The following is an 8,273-nucleotide window of genomic DNA, read 5'->3' as shown; positions in this document are numbered from 1 at the left end:
AAGATAAATATTAAAGGGCTAAATAAATGTGAGTTATCATTATTAAATGAGATAGCATATTAAAAATGGAATTTTAGAATAGGAAGAGAATTTAAGAGTTATATAACTCCTACCAGAAGTATGATCTGTCTATAACATCCATTAGAAGTGGTCCTTTGACTTCCACTTGAAGACCATAAAGTACTATATAAATAACTTGCTATTATTGTTACTGTTCCGAAATAATTCTCAACTTCAGCTCAAGGTTCAAATTAGTGTCTATAAGGAAGATCTGGGGGGCAGTTAGGTGGCACAGTGGATAAAGCACCAGCCCTGGATTCAGGAGTACCTGAGTTCAAATCCGGCCTCAGATACTTGACTTACTAGCTGTGTGACCCTGGGCAAGTCACTTAACCCCCACTGCCCAGCAAAAAAAAAAAAAAAGGAAGATCTGGAAGGATGCTCTGGAAAGGCTCCAGGAGGGAGCTGGACACATCTGGAGATCTCACTTCCTGAGACCCATAGGAAGCAGAGAGAACTCCCCCATCTGACAAACAAGCTGGTCTTTGAGCTCCCAGGTTCTTCCCTTCTCAGCTGCAGGAAGTGAAGCAGGCCTTTCCCTTTTTAAGCCTCAGTTCTGTCACCTGTAAAATGAGGATAGTACCCATTTCACAGGGTCATTGTAAGGAAAGTGCTTTGTAAGCTGTGACACCTATATAAATATAAGCTACTCTTGATACAGGCATGAATATGAGTAGGAACAACAAAACACACGTCTATCGTTTCAGTTAAGACTGCCTGGAGAACATCAAATGACCTGATGCAACTGTGAGCTGTTTCTCCCATTAGAACACGGGTTCCTTAAAGGCAAGGCCCAGGTTTTTGCCTTTCTTGGTACTCCAGGCTCAGTGCAGCACTTGGCACATAGTAATCATTTCATAATTCTTGTTGACTGATGGACTTGCTAGGCACTATGGCAACCAGAAGACCAAGATTTGTCAGACCCAATTCTAATGCAATTCTGCCTTCCTCAAAATTAACTTATAAGAGACTTTCAACATTCTTTCACTACACAAGCCATTTTCCAACTTCACTTTAAAAACATCTCAACTACCCTCAAAAAAAATACAAAAAGCTGAGGCAGAAACAGGTTTTAGCTCCTAAAAAGCCCAGTCAAAACCACATCCAAATTGGGGAAACAGTGAAAATTTTCACCTCAAGTACAAAAGTTGCAAGAAGATGCTGTAATTAAACATCCCTGAATGAAGTTTTATAGCAGACTTACAATCCTGACACATATTAGAACTATATTCCTACCTTGGAAAAAGGCTGCCACTGGCAAGCAGCAAATAACTGAAAGAATTAATAGCATATCCATTTATCCTAAAAACAAAAAATAGAATAATAAGCATTTTTAAACCAAGATCGGGAAACCTGAATGGCATAGTCATGTGGCAAAAGACAAATTATTGTCATTGTGAGTAATACCATAAAATATCTACTATCTACTGCGGAAAGAAGGTATTTGGAAATGAGAGAGAACAAGTCATCAATTCATTCAAATTATTACCAAAAAATCCTTTTTATTGATGAAGTATTCAATGTATGAATTAATGTGTTGTTCTTTAATGGCACTGGATCAACAAAACTTTCCACTGGAGTATAGCAATACATATCCTAAAATACACAGGTACTAACATAATTCTGCGGCAAACTTTGGAATTTTCTTGTCATATTTGAGTTAAGTAACAAGTAACGGGGCTACTTTATTCCAATGAATGTTTTCATTTTTTAATCCCCTTGGTTTGTATTTGCTTTAGTAGCTGTTTACAAACTGGCTGCCAACTGAAGAAAAAAATAATAATAAAGACAAACACTTGATGCTACTTCCTCAATTTGAAATGATATGTCACTGACTGGCAGAGTTTCTCTCCCAAATGGACAGATAAATAACAATAGCTGGTGGGAAAAAAAAATAAAAGGGAACAGTCCACCAATGATGGGTTCTATTTTGAGAGGAAAGAGAGGGATGAAGCAGTGGATAGTGATGGGCCTAGACTTACAAAGATCTGAGTTCAAATCTAGCCTCAGACACTTACTAACTATGTGACCCAGGGCAAATCACTTGACTGCTGTTTCCCTCCGTTTCCTCATCTGTAAAATGAGGATAATAATAGCACTTACCTCCCAAAGTTGTATGGATCAAATGAGACAATTGTAAAATATTAGCATAGTCCCTGGCACATACTAAGTACTACATAAATGTCAGTTATCGTTGCTATTACTATATTGTTATTATTACGATAGCATCCTACTAAAAATGGGGGTGGGGGAGAAAAGAAATGTTGCTTTCATAAGAATATCTAGAACTAAAGAAACAGAAGCAAAAGGTATTATAGAGTACAAATGTGTAACAGCAAAAAGTAAAAAAATAAAGATAATAGTAATCATGAAAAATGAGCAGTATATGTCTGTACTTACATTTTTTGGTCAGAGATATAACAAAATTGGAGTACTACTATATTAAAATTTTTACTGGAGGGGCAGCTAGGTGGCGCAGTGGATAGAGCACCAGTCCTGGAGTCAGGAGGACCTGAGTTCAAATCCGGCCTCAAATGCTTAACACTTACTAGCTGTGTGACCCTGGGCAAGTCACTTAACCCCGATTGCCTCACTAAAAAAAAAAAAAATTACTAGAAAAACTGAACAATTAAGCAGTAACTTGTTAAGGGCTAAAATTCTAGCTAAACTGTCTAAAATATCTAATGAGTGGTCGCCAATAAATTATAAGCTTTAGCAAGCGTTAGACTTTTAAGCATTTATTAAGGAGAATAAGAATTTGGTAAAGAGAGAGAAAAAGGCCTAGATTCCTATCTATTAAAGGGAGAGCACATTTCTAGCTCCCTTCTCCGCCAGAGTCCAGAGGAAAGAGGCCCGAGACTGAGCGCCAGTCTCTTCCTTCCTCCTCCCACTAGCCCGCGTCACTTCCTGACTCCTGGTCTTGCCCTCAAAGACCTTCGCTTCATGGGCAGAACTCTTCTACAGTAAGTATCCAGCAGATGGCGTCATTCCAATCGTTACAAACTTCATCTCCCCTAGTTTCCAATAATGGCTTTCTTTAAGCTCCTGGGAGCCTAAGTCCAAGTTTGAATAGAGAAACAAAACATGAAACTACAATGGTTTTAATAAAAACTTGGTCCAATAATCTTTTTTTTAGATGTATACTAAGATTTACATTGTAAATCATTATTCTGTGGGACAAAAGATGACAACTCTGTATCAATGATTAGACAGTTTGAAAACATGTGAAAAGTAAAACTATATCAAGTGAATTGCAATTTTCTTGCTAAGGAGGAACAAAAAGAAATGAGGGTGGTGTCCAGGGAAAGAGAAGGATAAAAGGAGTTTCTAAGTCCTCAAATATCACATAGGCTCTCTTCAGTATCTATTTTTTACTAGAAGTATCTATTTTCGCTTTTTCATTCCCATACTTTTCAAAAACAATAATTTTAACATTGCTGTTGCCAAATCTCAAACAACTATTGAAGCTTGCCTCTTCATTTTTTGTGTATTAGCAACTCCACAGGTTATCAATGGTATTTCCATTACTACTATTTCCTGATAGTTCACAGGTTTTAATGTTGAAAATCATTAAAGGAAAAATTCATCATAAATGAAAAAGAATACTGTATATTTTGACTCCAAAAGGATGTTTAGACTATCTGATAGATATTCTAATAACTGATAAATTTATCAAATAATCTGATAGATTTGGTAAAGGCTTTTAAATATAAACTTTACCTCTTAGCTACACCGCAGAACTGTTTATAATATATACCATACATATCACTTTGTTGTTGCTGAGTTGTTTCAGTCCTGTCTAACTCTTCATGACCCCATTTGGGGCTTTCCTGGGCAAAAATACTGGAATAGTTTGCCATTTCCTTCTCCAGCTTATTTTTACAGATGAAGAAACTGAGGCAAACTGGGTTAAGGGACCTGCCCAGGGTCACACAGTTAGTAAGAGTCTGAGACCACATTTGAACTCAAGAAGATGAGTCTTCCTGACTCCTGGCCCAGCACTCTATCCATTGTGCTTGCCACCTAGCTGCCCTGAACTAGGACACAATTGTTTCAAGAAGTTGCCAAGCAAACTAACTAGAGAAAACCTCGAAAACAGTATCTTACACTTAGCAAACAATAGCCAAATGTTACATTAGTTAGTAGTCTTTTTAAAGTTTCTGCTTTCTTAAAGACCAACAGAAAAAAACGTTCCATTTGGAGTAAGAGGACATGGGTTCAAATCCTTCCTCCTTGAGCCACTTATTATCTGTGTGATCTTTCTTGGGCAAACTAAGAGGGAAAAAGGAAACATGCATTTATTAAGTGCCTATGTATCAGGCACTGTGCTAAGCACTTTACAAATATTATCTCATTTGATCCTCACAACAACCCTGCTGTAATTATTTCCATTTTACACTTGAGGAAACTGGTGCAAAGATTAAGTGACTTGCCCAGGTCATACAGGCAGTGTCTGAGGTCAAATTTGAATTCAGGTTTTCCTGACTCCAGGCACAGCACTCTATCCACTGTGCCTCCTAGCTGCCTCAGTTTCTATATATGCAAAATTAAAAGGACAGGGTCGATGATCCTGTGATCCTATTATATGTTCTAGATATCTGAAAGTACTAAAGTAGAATAATAATTCACTAAGAGAAATATTCCTAAATTCTTCCTTCATACTGCAATTAAATTCTATGTCCCTAAAACTTGTACCCATTGGTGCTACTGCTTTTAATATTTAATTATTCAGTCCTTATTGAGGCAATAATGATCCTTTATAGTTCTCATAGAAGGTATTTGTAGCCTCGGAATGTAACCTGTGTTTAGACAGGGAAGGACCTTTAGAGTTTTAATCCAATCACTTAATATTACAGATGGGGAAACCAAGACATACTCCTACGATCACATAGCAGCACAACTGGGGCCGGGCCATCGCCAGTCATCTTGACCTATATTTTGCCACTGGACTCTAATGATTCTGGAGGAGAGTGATGCTAATGACTTTTCACAGCCCTGCCTCACTTAAATCCAATTCATTCTCAAGTCACAACATCACTCTTGTGATGTCATTGGTCTAGAACAAAGGATGAACAACAACAGCTGGGACTCAACCACAAGTTTGAGGATGCTCAGCCCAATCAGTGCTCTTTCCCTATACTACTTTCCTCCTCAAAAAAAAAAAAAAATATGATTCTTGGTGGAAGCTAGGTGGAGCAGTGGATAAACACCAGCCCGGGGACTCAGGAGGACCTGAGTTCAAATTCAGACTCAGACACTTTAAATTTACTAGCTGTGTGACCCTGGGCAAGTCACTTAACCCTCATTGTCCCACCAAAAATAAATAAAATTCTTTTGAGGGTTAACAAATGGCCAGGTTGATAAAATTTTTGTTCATGTGTTTTGGTGTCAAATATAATTTGGAAATCTTGTGGATGTGAAATATATGTGGACAACAGATCAATTATTCATCAGAGACACAAAGCAAAATGTCAGTCTGTATTGGAGATTACCCCAGTGTGGCTAGAGAGAGCCTGGGAGTTGTTTGGATGTTGTATACATGACCATTATATTTAGGGCCTAAATTTATAAAGCCCTTTATGAAGTGCCTATTGTTTGCAGGGCATGTGGCTAGCCTCTGGAAGACAAAATTTAGTCTACCAAGGAATATGATAGATGCACAAATAATTGTAATACAAAATAATGAATGATAAATGCACACAGGTTCTCAAGGAGATACACAATTTAGTCTACTAAGGAATATGACAGATGCCCAAATAACTATTATACAAAATAATACATGATAAGTGCATTAGAATAGTATGAAAACAAAGTGCTATGTAAAGAAGTCATTTAGGCAACAAGAGGATGAGAATGAGATAAGATACAGATAAACCTTTTATTAAACCTACAATGTGCCAGCAACTGTGCCAAGCTCTAAGGATACAAATACAAGCAAACAAGACAATCCCGTCTCCCATCAGCTTACATCATAATGGGAGAAGAAAACAACAAAAGGGGAACTGGAAGGAGGAGGGGGAATGTTAATGTAGCAGGTTGGAAGGATTCTGGAGAGAGTCCAGGTGTGAGGGAGGTGAAGCACAGGGCTGGGGTCCTTCTTAAAATTGTGGTTCTATAAGAGGGAAGGGTTTATGGAGAAAATGCTGACATCTACATGAAAAGGATTTTAACTCAACCATACTTACGTAATGGAGGACTGGATAATGAGCCCAGCCCTTATAAGCATGGAGAGAATGCTTGACTGATGCAATCCCCATGTGGACTGTGGAATATACTTAGATGTTCTGTAACTAGTTCTAGTCTGCTAGCCAAGTGATGAAGAGGAGCTTTTTGGTTTGACTGCATGGGGAAAAGAGGGAGGGTACCTCTGAAAGGCACTAACTGAACAGATTTTCACCCTTCTCTTGGTGTGACTGGTCATATTTTGGTCAGAGAAGAGACAATGTAAAGAAAGGCAGAGGCCTTGAGTTTCCTTTCCATCCAGGACTGACATACTGCTCCTGCAAACGGGCCTTGCATCTTTGCCTTGGTATTTGTTCCTTCAGTTTTAGATAAAGAAGACTGGAGGCTACAACTTGTGGGTTTCCAAAGGTGAAGAGAGTGAAATACCAAGAGGTCTGGGAGTAGTCCGTGACAATGTTTGAAGCCTAAGGCCAGACACTAAGCAAAGAGAAGGGGAGAGGGTGCCCCCAAGGTGTTGGAAAGGGGGATTTTTGTACTTATGTTCTTGCTATATTGTTGAAGTAAATGAAAAGCTAATTGAAGTTAACTGGGTAAATATAAATGGGGCACTAGGAATTAATAGTTAGGGGGCATACAGAAAACTGGATTTGAGCCAAGAATATTGGAAGAAAAACACCCAACCCTTCAGCAGGTGTACTCATAGAAACTTGAGGGAATTATGTAGCCTTCCCCTTCTCTGCAGAGGAAGGCTAGTGTACTCAACAGACTTTCAACTGTGTCTTTTTTTTTCTTGGCCCAGATCTGTACTTTCATTTTGGGGCAAGTAAACACCCCCCTACTAGCACAATACTGGCACTTTTGTGTGACTTAAAAGTCTCTACGAGTTTCCTGGAATACTGAGAGGTTAAGTGACTTGCAGGAGACTTGAATCTCTATATTAAAGAAAAGTCTAATAATCTACTACTTGTACTGCTGACTCGGCATTTTCTCTGCATGTCCCCCATAACTAGAATGCTCTCCCTCCTTACCTCCACTTACTGGCTTCCTTCAAGTCCTAACTAAAATCTCATCTTCTACAGGTAGCCTTTCCTAATTCCTCTTAATTCTAATGCCTTCCCTCTGTTAATTATTTCCATATATATATATGGAAATATACGTGTGTGTGTGTGTGTGTGTGTGTGTGTGTGTGTGTGTGTATAAAAACTGTAGGGGCAGCTAGGTGGCACAGTGGATAAAGCACTGGCCCTGGATTCAGGAAGACCTGAGTTCAAATCTGGCCTCAGGCACTTGACACTTATTGGCTGTGTGACTCTGGGCAAGTCACTTAACCCACATTGCCTCGCCAAAAAACAAAACCAAAAAAAAACCTGTATATAGCTTGGTTGTAGATATTTGTTTGCTTGTCTCCGCCATTAAAATGTAAGCTCCTCGAGGGCAGGGACTGTCTGGTCTTTTTTTGCCTACAGTGTGTAGCACATAGAAGACTCTTAATAAATTCTGATTGGAATGAAAAATGTGTAAAGGGGGATAATATTAAGTAAGATTAAGGAGGTAATTACGAACTACATAATGGACAATTTTAAATGCCAAGCTGAGGATTATCCTACTAATAAGAAGCCACTGAAAAGCTTTGAACAGAGGTGTAGTGGTGGTGATGGCATGGTCAGAGCTGTGTTTTGGGGATACACTAAGGAGGAAAGTAACTGGAAGCAAGGAAACCAATTAGAATGTTAGTGCAAGGGGCAGCTAGGTGGCACAGTGGATAAAGCACTGGCCCTGGATTCAGGGGGACCTGAGTTCAAATCAGGCCTCAGACACTTGACACTTACTAGCTGGGTGACCCTGGGCAAGTCACTTAACCCCCATTGCCCTGCAAAAAACAAAAATAAAAACAAAAACAGAATGTTAGTGCAATAGTCCAGGCAAAAAGTGATGAGGGCCAACCAGGACACGTCTCCTGTTGTTGCTATTCTCAGTCATGTCTGATCCTTCCTGACCCCATGTGGGGTTTTTCTGGCAAAGACACTGGA

This window comes from Dromiciops gliroides, chromosome 4, assembly GCF_019393635.1.
Source record: "Dromiciops gliroides isolate mDroGli1 chromosome 4, mDroGli1.pri, whole genome shotgun sequence".
In the NCBI taxonomy this organism is placed as follows: domain Eukaryota; kingdom Metazoa; phylum Chordata; class Mammalia; order Microbiotheria; family Microbiotheriidae; genus Dromiciops; species Dromiciops gliroides.
This window is presented reverse-complemented; position numbering follows the sequence as displayed.